The sequence below is a fragment of the Zonotrichia leucophrys genome, chromosome 4, assembly GCF_028769735.1.
Source record: "Zonotrichia leucophrys gambelii isolate GWCS_2022_RI chromosome 4, RI_Zleu_2.0, whole genome shotgun sequence".
Taxonomy (NCBI): domain Eukaryota; kingdom Metazoa; phylum Chordata; class Aves; order Passeriformes; family Passerellidae; genus Zonotrichia; species Zonotrichia leucophrys.
In genome coordinates, this window is record NC_088173.1 from 16,664,328 (window position 1) to 16,686,269 (window position 21,942).

Below are 21,942 nucleotides of genomic sequence, written 5' to 3' on the forward strand. Positions count from 1 at the left end.
CACAGCAATTAAACACCACAATTAAAAACCTGCAAATTGTATTACTCAGATAAATCAGTAGATGAAAAAAAGTGACAAAGACTAAGGCAAAATATTCTCAAAGATAAAGAGAATATTTATCTTTGAGATAAATATTCATGCTTTCATGAATCATCATGCTTTCAGCACACATCCCTCAACAGACCACCTGCAGCACTCTACTAGTGCTGGCTCTGAGAATGGCAAGCTTTAGGTTATACAGTGAATGTTGTGGCTGTGTCTGATGAAATTGGGGAAAATTCTGGAATGTTTCACTTCAGAGAGAAAAGATAATGCTCTTTTCACCCAATATGCAACTACTATGCATGTATAGAAAATGGCTAGAATTCAGGACACTGTAAACCTGCTTTACAAATTCTCAAATCTTTGTAGACCCTCCTTGAAGACTCCCAACAGCTTTTGCACTGCTTCACCTGCTCCATGCATCAGTGTTCATTGCTTGTCTAGACAGAGCTGTGCTGAATTACTTCTAGTCTATGCTCAGCTTTATCTACAAAAGGGAATAGGAAGGACATACCACAAGTAGCCCTAAACAAGCAATGAAAGTCTTTTTTTTCTCTGCAGTGCAGGTAGCTTTGGAGAGTCACACCTGCAATGGCATACCAGGCACACTCCTCCTGCATCCCCTGCCACCCACGAAGCAGACTTATGAAATGGCCCTTGCAGAATCTGGGAAAAAAGGGATGTCTTAAGCAGCACAGCACAGAGATTTAGATACGGCAGAATATCTTTTCCTAGTGCTAAAATGCTGTGGCAGGGTGTACAATAGGACACATTGGAGTTCTAAGGTTAGGACATATATCAATCAACAACAAGGAGGAGGGTCAATCCCACCAAAACATGTATTAAACTGTAAAGTTATTCCAGGAGGACAAAGTATATTTCTCCAACATGGTAAGAATTATGAGTTTAGATGATGTCAGGGAACAAATTGGCTGCTAATCATGTACAGGAGGTGATCTCTTTCTCCCTCTTGTGTGGCACTTCCATACTGACAGGCAGATAATAGTTGTCGAAAATAAAATAAACAAAAATTTGCAGGCACCCCAGCCCTTAGTGAAAATGCGATGAAAGCTTTTTTTGTCGAGTTGTCTATCCTCTCCTTTCTCTGAATACAGTGGCTAATACCTCTTGGAAAAAAATTCTAATAAAATTTGTCTCCAGTTGCTTGTGAAAAGGCAATAGCAGTTCAGAGCTGTTGGCTCTTTTCCACAGTTTCTTAAATTCTGCCTTTGGAAAGCAAATTTTCTCCAAGCTCTTTGGAGAACAATAGTTTCTTGCTGTAGTCGGTGCAGTAACTTCTGCTAATAACCAGTGTTCATAACACAGCCTTTAAAACCCTCCCAGGCATCATTGCTTGGTTTTTGCAAGCAACAAGCCATTTACTATTATTTTGTATCCATGAGCTGTCCAAGAAGTTGGGCCACAGTAGCAAAGGCAAAGCTAGCTGTTTATGTATTTGTACACAGAATCATTTAGGTTGAAACTCACTTCTGAGGTCATCCAGTCCAGCCATTAACACAGCACAGCCATGCCCACTACTAAATCACATCCCCAGCACCAAGTGCACAGGTTTATGAACACTTCCAAGCACAGGGATTCTCCCACTTCCCTGAGTATCCTGTTACAATGCTTGACCACCTTTCCAGTAAAGAAATTTTTCCTAATGTCCAATACCTAAACCTTCCTTGGTACAATATGAGGCCATTTCCTCTTGTCCTTTTGCTTGTTACCTGGGACAAAAGATGCACCTCCAGACCTTGAACATACATAGAACATGGTTTTTGGAAGGAGGAAAACGGAGAGTTTATATAGCATCCTATACAGGCATCAGATTCCATTCCCAGAATCAAACTGACCCAACAAAAGAAAGTTTGTGAGTCCATGGAACAAAAGTTTTAACTCTCTCAGCACAAAACGAGCCATAAAAGACTCCACTGCTCCACAGCATGTTTAGAATGTTTAATAGAAAAGACAAAGCATAATGTCCTTAGCTGACACAGAAGGCCTTATGCTAGAATTGACTTAGGGATATTAGAAAAATAAAAGTTATTTCTGGTAATGGGATTGGGTATCTTATCTAAGCTTATATTACTGTAGGAAGACATGTAATTGAAAAACACAAATTATACTTCATTCTACTTTTTTTCCCCTTTACTTCTCATCCCATTTTCCTCAATAGCTGCTACCAGATTGAAATGGCAAAACTCTTGAGAGCACTTATCCAATTCCTACCCATAATCTATTTAGCATATGTTACATACTGAGCTTATTGTACTGTCATTAGGGAGATGGTTTCCATTGCCACATGTCCATAATCATTAGCTGTCTGGCTTGTGCAGATTCTCAGCATCATTATTTAAAAGTGATTCGAAAGACTACTCTTATTTGGGGCCAATACAGGTTACCTCGTGCAAACAGATCTTGTTCTCTTCCTTATCTAAGGAATCTTTTTGTTTATTTAATTTCCTTGCAAAGGTCGCTTCAGCTTGACTTCTGGCAGTTCTAACCTCTTCCTACTTTCTCTGACCTACAAGATAAAGCTCTCTTTCATGCTGTCTTTAGGGCAGGAGGGAAGAAGTTCTTTCTCAGGTCAGGATTCATCCAGATAAGCCTGGAAACCTTTCTTTGAAGGGTGATGGGTTTGGGGTGTTTTACATTTTGACTTGCAACCGTTTTCTGCATTTGAGCCCTTGACCTATTTAGTTCAAGGTAATTAAATCAGTTTATTGGAAATAAATTTCTCTTAAAACGTCATTTCGCTTTTTTCATACTTATATTTTCTACTGATATTTTTGTCTGTTTTAGCATCTTTTTTTAAAAACACATACTTAGTAATTCTTATAGTTTCTCACAATGCATTGAATAGATACGTATCTAAGCCAAATAAATATTTTATAAAGATGAGCATTATTAGACATATCCACATCCAAACACTGAAGAAATAACACACACACACACCTTAAAAGGGACATTTAAGCACACATCAGTATTGCAATGCAGCTGTCAACAAATTCAGGGTTTGTTTTGGTCTCCCACACTTACAGTATGATGTTTATTCTCCTTTAAGTAGTATATACAATTTGAGACCTAAGCATAATGTCCCTCTTAAGTTAATGACCGTGCACAAGGGCTGCCACTCACACATCTCGTAGGTCAGACAAAACGCACATTAGGTGTTGTCCCACATCCCGAGGATATCATTTGATGTGTCAACATTACAGTTTTTCTTTTTATTAGTCCCAGGAGTTGCACTCATTTTGACAGCTGCTAAACTCGTTTCCCTGCATTTTAAATTTTCTAAGGCAATCATCATAAAGGGACAAATCCTGCTTGGCTTTGCAGAGGAGAAAGGCTTTGCGCAAGCCTTTTAAAACGTGATGAAAGCGAAATGATTGTTAAGACTTTATGGTTTGTTTGGGTTTTTCTTTCCATTCAAAGCAAGGCGAAGTAGCTAAGCAGTGATCTTTGTTCCTCTTTTTCCCTTCCTACAACATTAATAAGGAAACTACCTAAGCCCTGACCTTTAAAAGTACATATTCTGACAGTTCCTAAACTAAAGGTAAGCATTTGTTTAATTAAACAACTTCTGGAGACAATTACAGAATCAAATCACTAATGTAAGTATTTAAGCAAATCTCTTTTGAGGAAATCTCTTACCCTTAAACTTTAATTCATAATTAAAGTGAATGAAAATATATTTTTTAATGGAAGCCATGTTTTATGCTGCTGCTTTTCCAGAACATGTATTATCTAAGCTTTTTCATACATGTCATGCATGCTATATGAGAGACGTTGAAAAGGCCCCCAAAAGAATATAAAAAACACAGTAGTAGACCTTTTATCTTGAAAGTGAATAAAATGGGAAGAGCAGGAAGAATTACCAAAGCATGCTGCCTGAAAAGGAGCAGTGCATTTAGCCAAGGAGATTTGTGATATGCATTTCAAAGGAGAAACTGAAGATGTTCATCCTTCCAGAGGATCCACCATCCTTTCAGATAAAGCAGCAAGTAGAGAACATGGTTTAAAATGTGGCTAATGAAATCAAGCATCTGAGCTACTATCATAAGCTAAGCTCTACACTGCATTAATTTCTTGCAGGTAAGGGATTCCTTTCAATGATTTTCCAAAAGCAAGTCTAGAAGTGAGTTTTAGAGGCCAGAATGTCTCCCAGGAAGAGACATTGCATATGCTGTCAGAGATTTTACTTCCTCTCTCATTTTCACCCCATGGAGCTATCCAAAATCCTGATATTCACAAGTGAACCCAACCGACACGCTGGCTTCACAGACATTTACAATCCTACCTACAACTAGTCCTACATGTTTTATTTCTCATTGTCCTATGTTGATTTGATAACAAATTCAACTAATTGCCCCAAGCCAAGTCTGTTTTGTTCATGAGGGTACCTGCTGAATGATCTCTGCCTGCCCTTATCTCAACCCACAAGCTTTTTGTTATATTTTCTCCCTCCTCTCCAGCTGAGAAAGGGAATAATAAGATGGCTTTGGTGGGCACCTGGCATCCAGCCAGAGTCAACTAACCACACATATTTATTTGCAGTACGTGAAACTTCTACTTTCTACTTTAGAAATACACTTTCTAAACTGTAAGGAGTACATCAAGTTCCCTTCTTTGGCTTGTAGCAATCTGTTCTTTGAGAAGCAAAGAAAGACTCAAAAATCTGCTCAGAGGAGAAATGAAATAAAATACATCTCCCAAATCAATGCAATAAATCTTGTACATATTCTACTGAGTAAAGACAGTAAGTGCAATTATTATTTAAAGCTTCCCAGTAGAGAAGAGGAAGGAATTACAAAATTATGGTCAAAAGGTTATAGGTGGCAATACTGATTGCACACAGTCTGATGAGAAATGCTGTTGAGTGCTGATAAAAGCCGATGGGTTTTTTAAATTTAATTGAAGATACTTTTCAAAATTTACATAAATTATCCTTATGCTTGCCTATGAAGTAAATTATATTTTCAGTTACGTACTGATACATTGTGGTGACATCAAGATGGTGTCACTAGACAGCAGCGTGCAGATGTTTTCTGCTGATGACACAGACTCATGCCAACAGCTGTATGGGGTTAACAGGAGTAGATGCCTACTACATGGATGGCTCTGTCTAGGCAAATTTCTTACCCCCATAACTGACTTCCTTTGAAACAATGTCTCAGGGCAATTATTTGATTTTATTTCACCTATTGGTACCCATAGGAAAATGGATTAGAATTTTCCTCTTCAGGCCTATGACTTCATGAAGAAATAGTTCATGCTCCTTTGCAATCTAAAGTTGCACCATAACATTATTCAACATCCACACACAAAGCTCCTTAACACCACCATTACAGTCGTGTCCTGAGATACTTATGGCAGAACTGAAGGCAGAGTCAGAAAAGTCTTAAGGGCTATTTTAAAAAGCTTTTCTTTAACAGTTCCCTTGAAGGCATTTCCTTCCATTGTCTTTTGAAAGCTATGTCAGCTGTCCATTGTTCTTCATGGACGGGGCTGACAACAAGATCTTTATATGTGCCTAATTTTCAGTGTTATTTTCCATTTTCAATGACATTTAACCAACCATTCAAATACATAACTTTCAGGACTGGGATTTCAGCACTTGTATGACTTTGAAACTGGTTTTATGGAGTGCTACATGGATACACATCCTAAGCCAGTGCTGAAGAGCACCTGTTTTCCAAGGGTCAGCAACCTAGTGCAGCATTCTAGTGAGTTCAGATCACTTTTCCCAGCTCCATGCACATGTATTTTTCACAAAAAATACTTAATCTCTTCAATATTTGTATTGAGCTAGACTACTGTCTTTACAAATTTGTTTTGCCATCGTTTCTAATTAAGTAAAAGTATTTTAGCTTCAACATTTCTACTAACCTTTTCCTTCTATTACACGTGTCTGAAATATTTTCATTTTTTTTTTAAAACATCATAATCTCTCATCCTCTATGCTTTATGACTTGCTTCTAGGTCATTGTTTTATGAAAATATCCTACATACTCTTTTTATTCTGTTATTCAAGGCATTAATTAATATCAAGTAGTACTGGTTTTAAGTTAGATGATTGAGGAATACTATTTCATAAATCAACCTTGAAGCAGTAATCTATTTAATCTCATAATGGTCAGAAATACAAATGTTGATTTTAATATTAACTTTTTTTTGCCCTCCCCACCACATATTTTTGATATGATACTCATGATCCCAAGTGATAAATCTGAGAAAATCTACTGTGATTTTGGAAACAAAGGTTAAAATTGTCTACGTCTGCCATTGTTTTTTTTCCTTCTTTATATTTTAAGATTTAAATTTCTATTCTGTATACTATAAGAAGAAGAGACTATGGAAATTTGAAGAATCACCACAGGTACACAACCTGAAACAGCAAACACACTGAAAGATTTACTATGATCCTTATGGGTCATTTTGACCCAAGACATTCTATGATAATTATATTGTATCTCATAAAAGTAATTTGCCTTCATTGCTCAGATCCAAGGCATAAGGATAATAAAGACCAAAAATTTTAAATGAGATCATGCATTCATCACATTTTGTCACACGGTTAAATGTATCTCAAAATAGCTATCCAAGAATAGGCATGCTCCAAAACTCTTCACACATTCATAAATTTTAAAATTTTAGTTCAGAACAATAAAGTACTGGAAAAATCTAAAATACTTTTCTCACAACACATAAAATTACCTACCTTTATTTTATAGTTCTGACTTAATAAGACAGCTAGGTCCTTTTAAATAAGATTCCTATGGCCTCCAGCCTGTCCTCTCCAACTCAAAGAGAGGACGGTTTTCCTCAGTGGATTCCATCAGAGATGGAATAACAAGCAAGTAATGCATGTCTACTTCAATCTTCACTTTATCATTTCCTTAATTAATATAAAGACTAACTTTCAGTTCTGTGAAACCAAGGGAAAAAAATCATATTATTGAGGATATAATAAGAGCTAGGTATTTCCTACAATGCAATGGAGTAATTGAACAGATTTGTCTACAAAAGGTTTTTTCCTCACAAGCCAAGCCCCTTTCTACTTGATTCAGCAGGAGAAAGTACAGACATTTTTTTTTTTATGGTCAAATTTGTGAATGGAGAGAACTGTTCTATCCTAAATTTATCATTGGGGAGACAATTTTGCTGCAGGAATGTGAGAGATGACATATCAGGAGAGGTCTGCCATGGTATCATGCCACAGAGTTGTGAACTGATGAATAAACTCAAGAGGAAAAAAAATACAGTCAAGTGAAGAACTATTTTTCAGGAGTAAAATACATTATTAGACATGTAGGATTACATTTCATAACAATCTAAGAAAAAGACAAACTACTACAATTGATTCTTACAGATTGTGGGGCGCAAGTGGTCAAAAAATGTGTGCTACTGTCACCTACTTGTTTACTGAGGATCTTCTAACAATACTAGATCCCACTAAATGCAAGTAGTAAAATATAAAAAGTAAACCTGGAGCAGCCCCATTCAGGTCAGTTTTGGGATTTAAAATTGAGGTAGGTGACAACAAATCTAAAGCCTTCAAAAATGCCCAGAAGATAATTCCTCTAAAAAGGCACATGCTTTCTTCCAAAATAAGCTCGAAGACCAAGTGGAACAGAGTCCTAAATAAATTTAAACTGCTCCCTCTTTTCATGGAAGTCCAAAAAGATGAGGGGGAAAAAAAAATGAAAAGCAGTCGGAAATCGTGCACACAGCTTTGTTGAAAGCAGACCGCTGCTAAGTAAACCTTCAGAGCCGCTTTGTAAACAGCCAGAAACAGCCAGTCAGTTTTCTGTAAACAGCGAAGTCACGCACCAGCAGAACACAGCAGCCTTCTGTGGAAGGCTTTGGTTGATGTTTAACAGGGTTACATTTCAGGCCAGCTAATAGTCCTGTGACTATTATCATTGCAGTTCGATTGCACAAACCAGAAAACTCTTCAAAAAGTGGGCCACAGCCTTTTCTGCTGTGGTGATGATGTTAGGAAATAAATCAAAGAGAAAATCAATAGATCTCCTAAAATATGGCCAATTTATGCAAGGTCCATTCCTAATCTTCATGAATAAGCAGAAAATACTTAGTTCACCTTGAGTTAACAAGTTTCAAGCCAGTGCAACAGACATATATACAAGTGTTTATTTCATCCTTGTTTGCTTCTTTCTACTTTATGCTGACACGCCATTAACATATTTTGAGAAGGAATTAAACTGATCACGTGAGTTATTTCCTGACCTTCAGAATTTGAAATATTTAAAAGTTGTATTTATTCAAAGCAATATTACATGCTTTATTCAAATAAATTATCTTCTTAGTTTTAGTGATCCTTCTTAGTTTTCTTTATAAAGTGAATGCATAACCAACACTCCCACAGAAATAAAATTTAGTTTAACAGCTTAAGTATTTTCATCCCGTGTCTTTTATGGCACCTTAAAATAAACTAAATTACTGTAAAACACTCGAAGTGTCGCAGCAGTGAAGATCTGGCAAATTGACCACAACTCAGATCTAAGTTGCTCTTAAGAATTGCCTTGTGAAAGTTTTAAAACTTCCAAGCTCTTCTGGGTTGAAAGGCAAATGAAAATTGTTAACAGAATGAGTATATTTGCCTATTTCCTGTACATTGTATGTTTTCTGCAGAAATAAATTTCCTATGGCCCATTCGCCATCTCAGTGATATCAATGAAAAGTGACATTGTAGGACTTCTACACTAAGGGCTTTTGAATGTTCATTTTTCGTTTCTACAGATGTAAGAGTTATAAATATGACATAGCCTGAGTATCCATTGTTATCTTGCAGTAATGATGAATATTTTTGATGGTGCATATAACTGAGCCCAATGCTGAATTTCAGTACCCAAATTCTTCTCTTTTTTAAGAATTCAAAGTGGTTCTGGCTTTTCAAAACTTGAGAACTGGTAAAGAAATTTAAAAACATTTAAATATATATATATATATATATATATATATATATATATATATATATATATATATAAATTACTACAGTCCTGCATTACTAAAGCAAGTTTCTAAGTAACTTCAATAAAGTATGGACCTAAAAGGAGGAAACTAATACTTTCAAATAAGTGTAAGCTGCAGGATAAGCCTGACTAACGCATTTAGGCCACCGTGATATCTGTGATTAGCATGCAAAATATGTTAGGAATTTTGTTATGGCATGAATTCTGAACACAGTTTCCCAGCCCTAAATTTGACAGATTTCTATAAAGTGGCAGATTTGTTCTCAGAGTTGTCTGATTTTTTAAAATCTTACTATTATTTTCTAATAAGTCTAAATTGAAAAGAGGTGAAGTTACCAGGCAACTTGACAAAAATCCCTGAACAGATGAATTAATTCAAAACTATTCTCAGACGGAAATGATATTGTTTGTATATCTGGATTACTACTATTCAAGCTAACAATTGATTTGTTATAGAACCATAGAATCACAGAATATGTTGAGTTGGAAGAGACCCACAAAGGTCAGTGAAGCCCAGCTCCTGGCTCTGAACAGGACATCCCCAAGAGTCAAACCGTGCACCCAAGAGCATTGTCCAAATGCTCCCTGAACTCTGTCAGGCTTGGTGCTGTGACTTCTTCCCTGGGGAGCCTCTTCCAGTGCCCAAACACCCTCTGAGTGTAGAACCTTTGTCTTATATCCCAGCTAAACAGCTTGAGGCCATTCCCTCTGGTCCTGTCACTAGTCAACAGGAGCAAGAGATCAGTTCCTGCTCCTCCTCTGCTCCTCACAAGAAAGTTGCAGACTGCACTGAGGTCTCCCCTCAGTCTCTTCCAGGCTGAACAGACCAAGTGACCTCAGCTGCTCCTTTTATGGCTTCCCCTCCTCAGGCTCTCCACTGTCTTTGTAGATTGTCTTTGAATGCTCTCTAAAAGTTTGACATATTTTTTGTTATTTTGAGGCACTCAGAACTGCACACAATATTCAAGGTGAGGCAGAGCAGAGCAGGACAATCCCCTCCCTTGCCCAGCTGTGATGCTGTGCCTGATGCTCCCCGGGACAGGGTTGGCTCTCCTGCCAGGGCACTGCTGGCTCATGTTCAACTCGCCACTGACCAGGGCCCCCAGGTCCCTTTGCACATCCCTGCTCTCTAGCACCTGATTTCCCAGTCTGTCTGTACGTCCAGGGTTGCCCCGTCCCTGGTGCAGAATCTGGCACTTGTCTTTATTAAGTTTCCTACAGCCAGTGATTGCCAGACCTCTGAATTGTTTAGGTTAAGGTTTTGCTTGGTTTATGCTAAGTTATGAGTTATAAATAATAATATCCTAATGTTTTTATTTGCTTTAAAGGCAGCATTAGAAGAACATAACAAATGTAAACTTCTCCTTACCTGGGCATTCTCAAAATCTTTTGTGTCTTAGAGTCACAAAGTCATCTTTGTTTTTATCTTATATAATCCTGGGGAAAGAGGCAGAGGCAGACAGAGGAGGTGAAAAACAGGCTGCACCTAATTTTTCTCTGGTTTTGCTTCCCTGCCCTCTTAGATTTTCCTTGATATATGCTAAGGAAATAAACTAAAGCACACATGGTATTTTTTACTGAAGGTTGGCAATGACTGAATATCATCATCTTTCGCACAAAGAATTCTATAAATTTGGTCAAACTCCCCTAAACATTAGGAATTTCCAAATCTTATTGTATTGGCATTGGTTTTTTTTCTAGCAGAATATTAGTACCATGACAGATAGCAAAGGGAGATGCACAAAAGAGAAGGAAGTCTGATGGACCCTTTGACCTGAAGTGACTGCTTATGACAGTCTGTGTTCAACCTTTGCTTTAAAGACAAAATGTTAGAGAAAAACCCTACAGGGTTGTCACATCTGGATTTAAAAAGAACATAACTAAGGATGCATTTTACTTCTTAAGCCAAGACAAAGAACTTTCACCTTTTGTCAACTGAGTGAAAACAACATAGAGGATATGAAACTAAAGCTGAAAAGGTTTTGGCAAAAATTTGCAGGAACAGTTATGGAACAAGGAAGGATGCAATATGAACTTTTCCAAAGTGCCTCTAGAGGTTTTTGAATGTTGCTTCATTAGGCTGTTAGAAGAGTACCAGTAAAAAACACTATCTACAAGATACTGTTTTATCTTTAATGATATTTATTGTGTAAACATAAAATTATGAGATATGATGAGCTTTTGTCTACATAAGCTGATAGCATCTTTCTCCTCTCAAAATAGGTGTTCATTGTTTCAACTTCCTATGGGGAAATGGCATTTCCTTACCTTGGCATGCTATATTTCATGATGTAACAATCCATCTCATTCCACTTACTACAAGTTATCTGGTTTTCCTCATCTACTGAAATTAGCCTGAAAATATGATAAAAAAAAATAAACTTTCATAGTTACTGGATGCAATTTGTGAGCCACAGAGCTCAGATAGCCTAGAGGAGCAACCTGGCAGACAGACAGTGAAAGCAAGAGATACATGATCTCAACTCTCATGGAGCACCACAATACTTTAAGGAAGCAGATTTTAGGCTGATGCAAAAAAGAATTATGTTAGGCTTTTGTGATACATTGGAAGTAAACATTTTGCTTCAGAGGCTGATGTAAAGATTTAATTTCAAGCAGAAGCATCTTTGCAGGTAGGAAAAAGCATGGTGGGAAAAACATTTGCTTTCTATTGATTCATTAATAGAGAATTTTATATATATTTATATCTTCTTTCACTCTGTAGAATGAAAAAAATAATACACATTGCTGAAACTCTTAAAAAATAGTGGAATTCAGCATAGTTAGATCCTTATTCTTAGGTGTGTCATGGTTAGATGTTCAGGTGTCTACTGAGTTGAGGATTTTCCCACAGATGAATCTACTCATGGGTCTCAGTAACCTTATACCACAGCATTTCACTCAGGAAGTATCACCCATATCCAATTTTCAGGTTAATTTTCATTAACCTGTATGAACTTAATAGTCTTGAGGCTTCTGTTAGTCTTACAAAATCATTTTAAGCAAGCCAACTGAGTCAAATTTTTTGAGAAAAAGAGAGCATGATTGACTGGAAATTTTTAAATTTTTTACATGAAGTTTGAAATAACAGAAAATATACTGCTGCATGATTACTTTCTGATTAGAATGGGAAACAATAAAATGGGATATATTGCTCCACTTGTAATTCAATTTGGGAAGTAGACATTTATTTTAACTGCACATAGTTTTGCATTTCAAACATGAAAGCCAAAATATTCTGCAGAAATTAAATATTTTATAAGCTGAAAGCACCATTAAAAAGGTGAATTGAAACACCCCTTAATAAATAAGATCAATAGATAAAACAAGTTTTTGGACAGAAAACTCAAAGGCAAAAGTAGGAGCAAAGAGTTTCCTAAGATAGTTGGCATTTTTGTGTTTTAAACAATTTAGAAAACTCAAAAATAATTGGTGCTGACAGCATGCAAAGTATTTAAATAGGTATTCTCCTAAATCTTCACTATTTTTAGGTTTAATTAAGCTGAGATAATTTCTGCAATATTTGCCTACCCAAAGCAAAGTCCTTCTGATATGATAGGAAACATCTGATGAAATCTTTCCTTCTTAATGAATGTCAACATGGAACTACAGTTTAATACAGGACACTTGACAAGAGAAAGGCTCTATTTAAATAACCTGAACAAACTCTGATACAGTAAAGTAATATATGACTTGTGTAGAGCTAAAAATTATATATGCCTTTTGATTTGTTCCTAGGGTATGGGTTCAAACTGTCTGAAATTGTTAATCTAAATGTTGAACTGGAATGCTCTCACATCTTCCCACATGATTCCTAATTCACATCAAGGCTGGAGAGTATTTCCAGCTGTTACTGATATGTTAATAGGACCACTGTGAATGCATATCATTTTTAAAGCCATACATACAAGAAGAAGCATGGGTATTATTTCCAAAATAATTTCATCCAGCCCTGCAGTGACTTTTTTTTTTGCTTTGAAAGTTGAACTCAATTTCCATTCTTACTAACAATGAAATTAATCACATTATGTATGCCAATGGTACTTTATGAATATTTGCTTAAACACACACACTTGGAGTACAGAAGAGTGGGAAAGTGCTGTGGAAGAGTTCCTAATTGTCTGTAAACATACATAGTAGGTATGAAGCCTCGATCACTCATACTTCACTGAAAATTATTTTCTTTACCTTCTTTCCCTGGCTCATGCAATGATCTTCAAGAGGGGGAAGTAAAACACAGTGCTTCCAAAATGCTGGAGATGTTGCTTCCAGATCACAATCTAATCTGCCCATCAGGTTGTTGAGCTACAACTTGCACAGTTTGCATGAGATAAAAAAAAAAAATCATGGCTTAAAACCTCACTTTTGTAAATCTCAAATCATAACAGTCTAATCAAGGAGTTATTATTAGCCCAGGACTCCTTATTACAGGGAGAAAAATAAAAAAGAGAATAATCAAAGAAAAAATATTATTATAGAAAAGTCTTCCAAAGTAGCAGTTAAAATTGAATCCACCCAGTTACTAGTAACACCTTATTCTTGGTGTTATTCCACCCTTTCTTTGATTAAGATTGTAAGTTGATGACTGCTTTCTTGTCTTCTCAAGGAGAAGTGTGATGTTGGTTTTCTTCCTCCCTTCTAAGGTCTCTATAGCACAATTTTGATGCACTTTCTAACATGCTCTACACATTGCTTGTTCCACTGTTTTACAATTCCACAGTACAACCAAATTCCCTGCACACAGCAGATTTTAATGTATTGGGCACTTCTCCCCTGTTCTCCTTGCAATTCCTGACACTGGGTTTGACCAGTCCCAAGGCTGCATTTCTGTGGTGACCAGTGACTGACCACACAGAGTGGTTTATAGCACCAGGGCCTCTAGTATAATTTAAAAGGCTTTACTGTCATTCCCTGTCCCCTCTACCCTACATTTTATTCCAGGGTCAATCCTAGTTCATTCTGTATAGAACAGTTTTATTATTGCCCATTATTGGGCCCTTTACGTAACAAGAAGCACTGTACCACAAAATTGCACAAAGCTAAGCAAAAGATAGAATGAGCTGTTTATGGTCATCTTCTCATTAGGCAATTGCTGTAGTAGCTAGACAAGCTAAAACAAACTTCCAGAAAGATCAAGACAAGATCCAGGCAGAGCCAGATAAGCCTGAAGCTCTTCTGCCAGCTCAACACAAAGACCAGTGGCATTTTTCAAGTAATAGCAAGTCCTACACATGAGGTCATAAGGCTACATAGCTGTAACACGGATAGTAGTGGGAATCTAAAGCCAGTGTGTTCCCCTTCCTCTGACAGACCCATTCCACACTGTGCAGTGTGATTCACTTCTGTGGATATTGGTAAAGTTGTGGTACCAATGCAGGCACAGATTATAACAGTCTCCAGTAGAATTTTTTGAGCATGACATCCAGGATTTACCCAAAAATGCCCAACAGAAGGAAAACCCATGTCTGAAACCTTAGTCCTAAGTAAAATAAGGATCAAAGACTTTGGACTTTATTTCACCATACCAAAAATCAAAATATGAAAAATAGAGGTTTCAATGTTGTTCCTACCAAATAAAGATCCATTAGAGCATCTTAAAATTACACTGCAAAGATTTATAATTTAAAAATTTTCAGAACTCTAAGAAAAGCAATAAGTTATACCTTTACAGGAAAGCAGAAGAAATAAAGCACATTCAGCAATTGCTGTTGGAATTACAGCACCACCTAGTGTGCCCTGGAAATGCTCCTGGGGTGACTTTTTAATTTTGATTTATGTTTGCCTTTGGAATTGAAATCAAGTGACTATCATTTTGTTTTTCATAATTCCTGCAATTTGTTTTATAAAGTTGCAGTATGAGTTTCATTCATTTAATGGATTTTGGCTCTATTAAAACAGCACCAGAGGAAGTGTTACATAATATTAAACTAGTTCCCACTCCAGATGCCAAGAAAGTACTTATTTCATTTCCTAATGAAAGGATCTAACCCTCTTTTTAAGAAATGAAGAGAGTTCTTCAGGCATGGAAGGAGGAGCCTGTCTGCAGAAACTGAGATATTCCAGCAGTAGGACTGAGTACCTCATAAACACCCAAACTTGGTCTCTCCAGGTTTTCAGACTTCTCAAGAAGTGCAAGGACATCCTCTTCTCTCTAGAGATCCTGAGCATTGTGAGACACTATGGAATAAACCCTGCACCAAACAACGACTTGTAGGGGTTTTTTCCTACACTGCAGAACAGAATATTCCTAGTTAGCCCTGGACACAATTTGATAATCATACTTGATAATGAAAAATTAGCTTTCATAGTCTTTTTCTCTGTTTGCTGTGCATATACAAGGGAGAACAGTAAAAGGTCTAGATAAGGAAGGTAGGTTATTTATTTACATACTTATCAAGATGGAAAAACAGTGCTAGAATTAAAAAGGAAGAACAGACAGTGTAAGCATCTGAATTTTTACATATTTTGATGTCACAGCTCACTTTTACCACCTGATTACTTTCAAATTTCAAATGAAGTTGGTGGGGGGTTCTTGTCTTTTCATGAGAATGATCAGTAGAACTGAGGCTGAAAAGACTGAAAACCTGTGAAACACACACAGAATCGCACACACACAGAGTCACTAGGTTGGAAGAGACCTTCAAGATCATCGAGTCCAACCCAGCCCTAACACCTGAACTAACCATGGCACCAAGTGCCACATCCAGTCTTTTTTTAAACACATCCAAGGATGCTGACTCCACCACCTCCCCGGGCAGACCATTCCAGCATTCCATAACATATGTTATGTTTGTGTACATACATTGTTTATGTACTATTTAAATCTATTTCAAAAATTGGAAGTTGAAAAGATCCATTAAAACCTAATACACAAGTGCAAATTTGAAGTGGCCTAGACTAATCTATGCCATTGCTAAAAGGGAGCAGGCATATGCCTGCACAAGACATTGCACTACGCTCTCATACATTGAATTTATGGCTAAACACAACTGGCTGCTGCTCAAAAAAAAAGACGAAGAAGAAAGAGGCATTACATAAAACTTTGCTGCTTCTGTACATTGTTCAAACCCAAAGCTGAAGACAAAGCCAGTCAGGTTTCTAGATTAGAGGGTTTGCCTTGAAGAAGGACAAAACCATTTGCAAATGGTAGGAACTACCTACCTCTGTGCAATCATCTTCTGATAAGAGCACCTTTCCAGGAAACAACATGTCCCCATAACTGATAAGCTGTGAGTGGGCTATAAAGGGACCAGTCTCCTTCCCCTCTCTGGTAAATGCATATCTGTGCTGAAAAGATTCAAGTATTTAATACACAAGTGACAGCCTCATTGTGTGACCTAACAAGAAAGACATTTCCCATGGGAAGCTCTGAGATCTTGTTTTTGTTCACTGTGTCCCTGGTGCACACATCCTCAATGCCTCCATAAATTGCTCCCAAGAATGGCTTATGAAGGAATGAGAAATGCAGTCACCTCTGTTCAATGGAATTTACTTCATCACAAACGTGAAGATCTTCAACTTTCTCAAGAATAAACATATGTCATTTATTAATCTTAAATAAATAAAGACCAAAGACAGCCCAAATATATAAGGGGGAAATTGCAAACCTGACTGTAATGGCATTCATCATAATCAGCTTTACCTAAATTACTTATTTTTCATCACTGATCATAAATTTCTGGAGCAACACTATTCCACCACACAGTTAGATGCTTTCATGCATAACTTTTTATACATTTCCAAAATTTATACTGGCAAGTCAGAATGATCCTGAACTTCATAACCTAGCAGGAACACAGAATAAGAATTATAATAGTACTTGTAACTCAAATTCAAGAAAGGATTCTAAGAAGTTCATAAAAAGTTACTCTTGAGGTTTTTTATTGGGCAAGAAATCCAGCAGGTCAAAGAGATATAATAAAATAAAAAAAAACAAAATCTAATTAAATTTTATTCTTAGCAACAAAATAGAAGCATGTGTTGTATATGAAGAGTAGTGTGTCCTCACATCTGGCTTCAATTCCACACTGTGTGTAGGGGAGCTGGCTGGAGATGTCTCCCATGACAGCTTGGCTTTACCTGGGCTGCCTCTGTGTCCTTCGCAGACAGTGGAGAGCACTGAAAGTATGTGGTTTGTTCAATCCATTGTAGAATGAGATTAGCTGTGCCATAGAATGTCTATTTCTCTATTCTGCCTATAAATGAACCCAGGTGACTAATTCTGATTATGATATTTGTATTATGGTTGTAAATGTTTGGTCAGTTTTATCCCAAACCAACTGTCTTTACTAATAGTACCATTCTTGCAGCAGAAATTCCAATTGTTTTATCTTGAATATATGCCTGATCACATCAGTGACTTGGGTGCAAAATATCTTAACCATAACTTTTACCTTATGCATTTTTAGTGTGGCTTAGGAAAGGAAAACAGGAAAAAACACATCCCAACAGCACCAAGTGGGAAATGGAGTGAAAATCTTCTGTATGTTTAAATGTGACAAATAAAAGGATTCAGAACCTCAATATTTCAAAAATAGTGATGTTTAGGAAAAATGGCTTAGAAGATAGAAATTATTTTAAATATTTTAAGATATAATTTTTATTTTATCTGCATAGGTAACCAAATTTTACTTCAAATTAGGATTTGGAGAAAAAGAATTTTCTGAAGTACTAAGTAGGTGAAGAAGGCCAGCTGTTCAGAAGCTGATAGGCAATAATTCATAAATAATAAGAAAATATATTTCACTGAATACATGAAGTAGGACTTGTTGAGGCGTAGGAAGAATGGAGCAATAAAAAATACAGTTATACCCATTTGGAAATAATTACTTAAATTAACATGTCTGGAGACTATGCAATTATATAAAAGACCATAGTTTAATCATATACTAGAACTTTTTTTTTTTTTTGAGTTACACTAATATTTGACTCATGGCAAAGAAAGAAAAGCAATCAAAGGAAATTGAATAAAGACTGAAAACAGTTGTACAATCAAAATCAAATCTAGCCATAATTTTTATCTTGCAGAAAGGAGATGCATGCAGACAATACCCCTGGAGAACATATTCATCAAAAAAGACAGAAGACAAAAACAAAGAAACAGACGTGAAGTGTGAGATAACATTTAGAATTATTTGTGATGATAAAATATTCTCTCAAGTTAAAAGAAAATTATATCCTCCAAGGAAACAGACCTTCCTATTTATATGTCATCCTATGGCATGAAATCAATTTTTTTTTCCATGAAGCCAAGAGTACAAAGACCACATGACAGTTCAGAAACTTGGCAATATTCAATAGTAGTGTAGTATAGTGACATATTTTAAGAACAGCTAAGGCCCCAATTTTTTTCAATTGTATTCATTAAAGATAAATTAACCATGAAATGTAATTTAAAAACCCCTTTCTGTGAGCCTTTTTCCACCAGAAGATGTGCCTAGTCTTTGAATTTCATCTAAAGTTTTCTAGGGAAATAAATAAAGTTTCAGGAGAGACCATTTTTCTTTGTATAGTATTGAAGATATTTGAATTAAAAACTTAACTTCTCTTAAACTATTTTTCAGATCTTCACAGATGAGAGTCAGGAATGCAACCTTCTCCAACAGAAAGAGGATTGACTGAATTGCACTGAAATATAAATACTACACTGCAGCAGCATTCACTGCCAAAAACTGCTTTGTTTGTCCAGTCATTATTTTGATGATTTTCCTAATAATTGCTATAACTATTAACATAGTTTTGTCATTTACCATAGGAAATGCAGTATGTGAAATTCTTAGAGTTGTTTAATAGAGAAGTTTATTAATACATTTTCCTGATGGCACAGATTTCTGCAGGAAGGTTGCATCAAGACAACTTCACCTAGTCTGTAAATTTACCATCCTCCAATTTACCAGTACCCAACAACTCAGAAAATAGTTTTTCTATGAAGATAACATGAATAAAATAAAAAATCCAAACACTAGCATAGGTAAAAACTTGAAGTTCTTCCTCCTCATTTTCTCTAGTAGCAGAAAATGCTGGGGAAGCTCCCTGATGTAAATGCCTACTATAATTGCCCTTGCTTTGCACACATGTGATAAAGCAAAGTCAGCTAAGTAAAACTACAAGCAAAACATGAAATTCTAAATTAAATCATGTCATACAATCATTTACTCATAATAAATTGACCATTGCTAAAAGAGGCCTTAAAATTACAACACACCACTTGTTCACCTAACACCTTTTCCATCTTAACACCAGATTTTTGCTGATGCCTTTGAAGTTTGAGATTTTTTTCTGGTTTAACAAGACATTTTCTCTAGTTAGTACTTGTTCTGTCTTGATTTGACCTCATAGTGGTTTCAGTCAAATTCCGAGAGGGTATATAGGGTATATAAAATTCCTGCTCCATTTCACCTTCCATCCCTTGCATACCTTTCTGTTGAATCATTTGATAAAGTCTTCACTCTTATGACTAATCTGTTCATCCAGGTCAGATCTACAAGAATGGACCCCACAAATAAATAAAGAGAATCAGGCAGTAGTACAGGAATGAAAATTCTGTGGGTAGTATTTAAATTCCTTACAGATGTCTCTTTTTCTAGTGTATCCATATGTGTGTCTTATGATTTCCTCTCTTAGAAGACAAAAACCAGTCTGGTTGCCTTAGAGACAGCTGAGGTATAGTGTCAACTAAAATGGAACAAGCTACAGGGAACTTACAGGAAAAACACACTTAATAAAAGAGTTCATTGCCAATAGCCCACCCAGTATAAACATATGCTGGCAACTGAAGATGTAATTGTCTTTACAATGCAATCTATTTTTAACCTTAAACCCTCTTTTTTTAAACTGTGCAGCTACATTGCTGAAAGATGGATCATCTGTGAAGATGTGCTAAGTACCTGCTGAAATATGTTTTCAGTGACATTGTGGTCACTATTGTGTAAAAGAAGCTAAGCATTGATTTGTAAATAAAGCCTGAAAATGTATCAGTGGGAGGTGTATTCGACTTTCTGGATCTGTGAACTGCTGTGAAAAGTTTCTCTAAGCATATGACAGAAAACAAGAAAATTTTAAAAATTCTAAAGTACTATTGCAATCAAGGATTACAAGAACACTCAAATCAAGTTGACTAAAAATGAAATCAAGAAGCAGCAAAAAAACCCAGACCAAAATATTAAAATAGCAATACAATAATGAATCAAAACTGAGGGGGTTCTTATGAAACGCTAAGCTCGTAAATACGAGGAACATAGCTTTATTCCCAAGACCTTGAGTAAATTCCCTAAAGGATGCTATTTACCAAATGATTTATTCTTTAGAATAAATATATCAAGTTCAGTCCTTTTCTAGTTGTTTTTTGCCCACCAAAAGTTTTCAGAGAACTGACCTAAGGCATCTCTCTTTAAGCCACTTATTAACAGGAGTCAAAAATCCTCAGAGGACTTAAAGAAAATGTGTATTTCGAGTAAGAAGGAAATATGACAGTGAAAAATGTTAAACTACTGTAAGATATTTTGACCAGCTTGCAGGAAGACTCACAGCTGAGGGAGAAGCTGCAGATTTTGCCATTTGCTCAAAAGATTCTGCCTTGCCAAACTCATCTGAGTTGCAGCTAAGTCAGATGGCTTTTGTACGCAGCATGTAATCAGCCAAATGTAATGGAAAGCAACAGTTCCAGCTGAAGAAGAAATAAAACAAATCAAACTTTAGAAATACAAATGACAACCTACAGTAGTATCAGCCCACATCCACCCATAGATCTGCTGTAACAATTGAAAATATTTTTAAAAGTGGAAAAAAATAAACTAAAAAACTCTAAGGAACAAATGATGCCTGTTATTCTGAGTATTTCAGAGGTTAAGGCTTTTGAAAGGCAAAAAGTAACTGCCTATAAATCATTTTCTGCAATGTCTCAAAGAAGAATGAGTGGAACTACATTATAGTCTTTCCTTCTGTACCAGAACTGCAAAAATTGCAGTGAGAGCTGTTTCTGGCTACTAAGATTGACATAAGCAGGAAAACACTTTCCAGCTCTAAAAATGCTGACTGAGAGGAGAGGAGCAAGGAGGAGAAATTTATTCTAATCTAAGCTTAATTCAAGGTGTAACATTTCAATGCAGCTTTTGTTATAACTTCTTTTTCCCTTTTCTTCCCTTACTTTTAGAGTTAATTGATGCCTAAATTGGAAATGGACATTTCAAAATGAAAGAAAAACTACTGTTTTAATCCAAGAATAAATGAAAAGAAACATATGCATTTTGTCTTTTGCTCTCCTTCTTTAAACAGTCACATAATTTACTTAAAATTTTCTCAGTAAAATGTTAGAGCAACCCTTTTTAGATAGTTCTACATGCTAGAGAGTATAGCTCTTCTATCAGATGCCATAAGAAGACAGGAAAATGACCACTACAAATTAAATTACATTGCAAATTTAAATAGATTTAATTCTGTTATAAATATTTAACTACTTTTTACCATTAAATAAGGTCTAGTCGTTAAGCAACATCTGATATTTACCAGTAACTTCTTGGACTTATTTAAGGACATTTACTGTTTAATTTACCCCTCAAGAAAATATCTCTACTTGGTGGAAAGAATGGGCCCAGCTCTTTTTCTTTATTTTTCAACTTCCACATAAGTAATGAAAGCTGATTAATATTTGGAGACACCCATTTTTACAAAGAGGATCTAGAACATTCAACAATCAAGGAATTTTTTTGCTGTTTCCTTCTACCCTGATAAACTACCACAGAATTCATTTCAGAGGATACCTACATACTTATCTGTCAGACTCAGATAGATTGTCATTTTTAAAAATTATCCAAATACTAAAAAAAGTGGAAAGACATCTTTGATTCATACTCCTACCACTGAAAATGTAGGAAGAATACTTCTGAAAGTCTTGCAGATCACT

The 21,942-nt window shown here is 36.1% G+C and overlaps 1 long non-coding RNA gene across 2 annotated transcripts in view; it reads right to left on the reverse strand.

The window, feature by feature from the left end:
• The window catches only part of LOC135447298 (uncharacterized), a 73,328-nt gene that overhangs the window by 9,322 nt on the left and 42,064 nt on the right, over positions 1-21,942 (reverse strand). Inside the window, exons 1-3 of one of the 2 annotated variants that reach the window (XR_010440054.1) lie at positions 13,230-13,331; positions 11,310-11,396; positions 10,411-10,478 (exon numbers count right to left, since the gene is read on the reverse strand). The exons of the other annotated variant lie outside the window; for it this stretch is intronic. This is a non-coding gene — a long non-coding RNA (uncharacterized LOC135447298). Of the gene's footprint in view, positions 1-10,410; positions 10,479-11,309; positions 11,397-13,229; positions 13,332-21,942 lie in introns of those variants that run through there. 2 annotated transcript variants of the gene reach the window in all.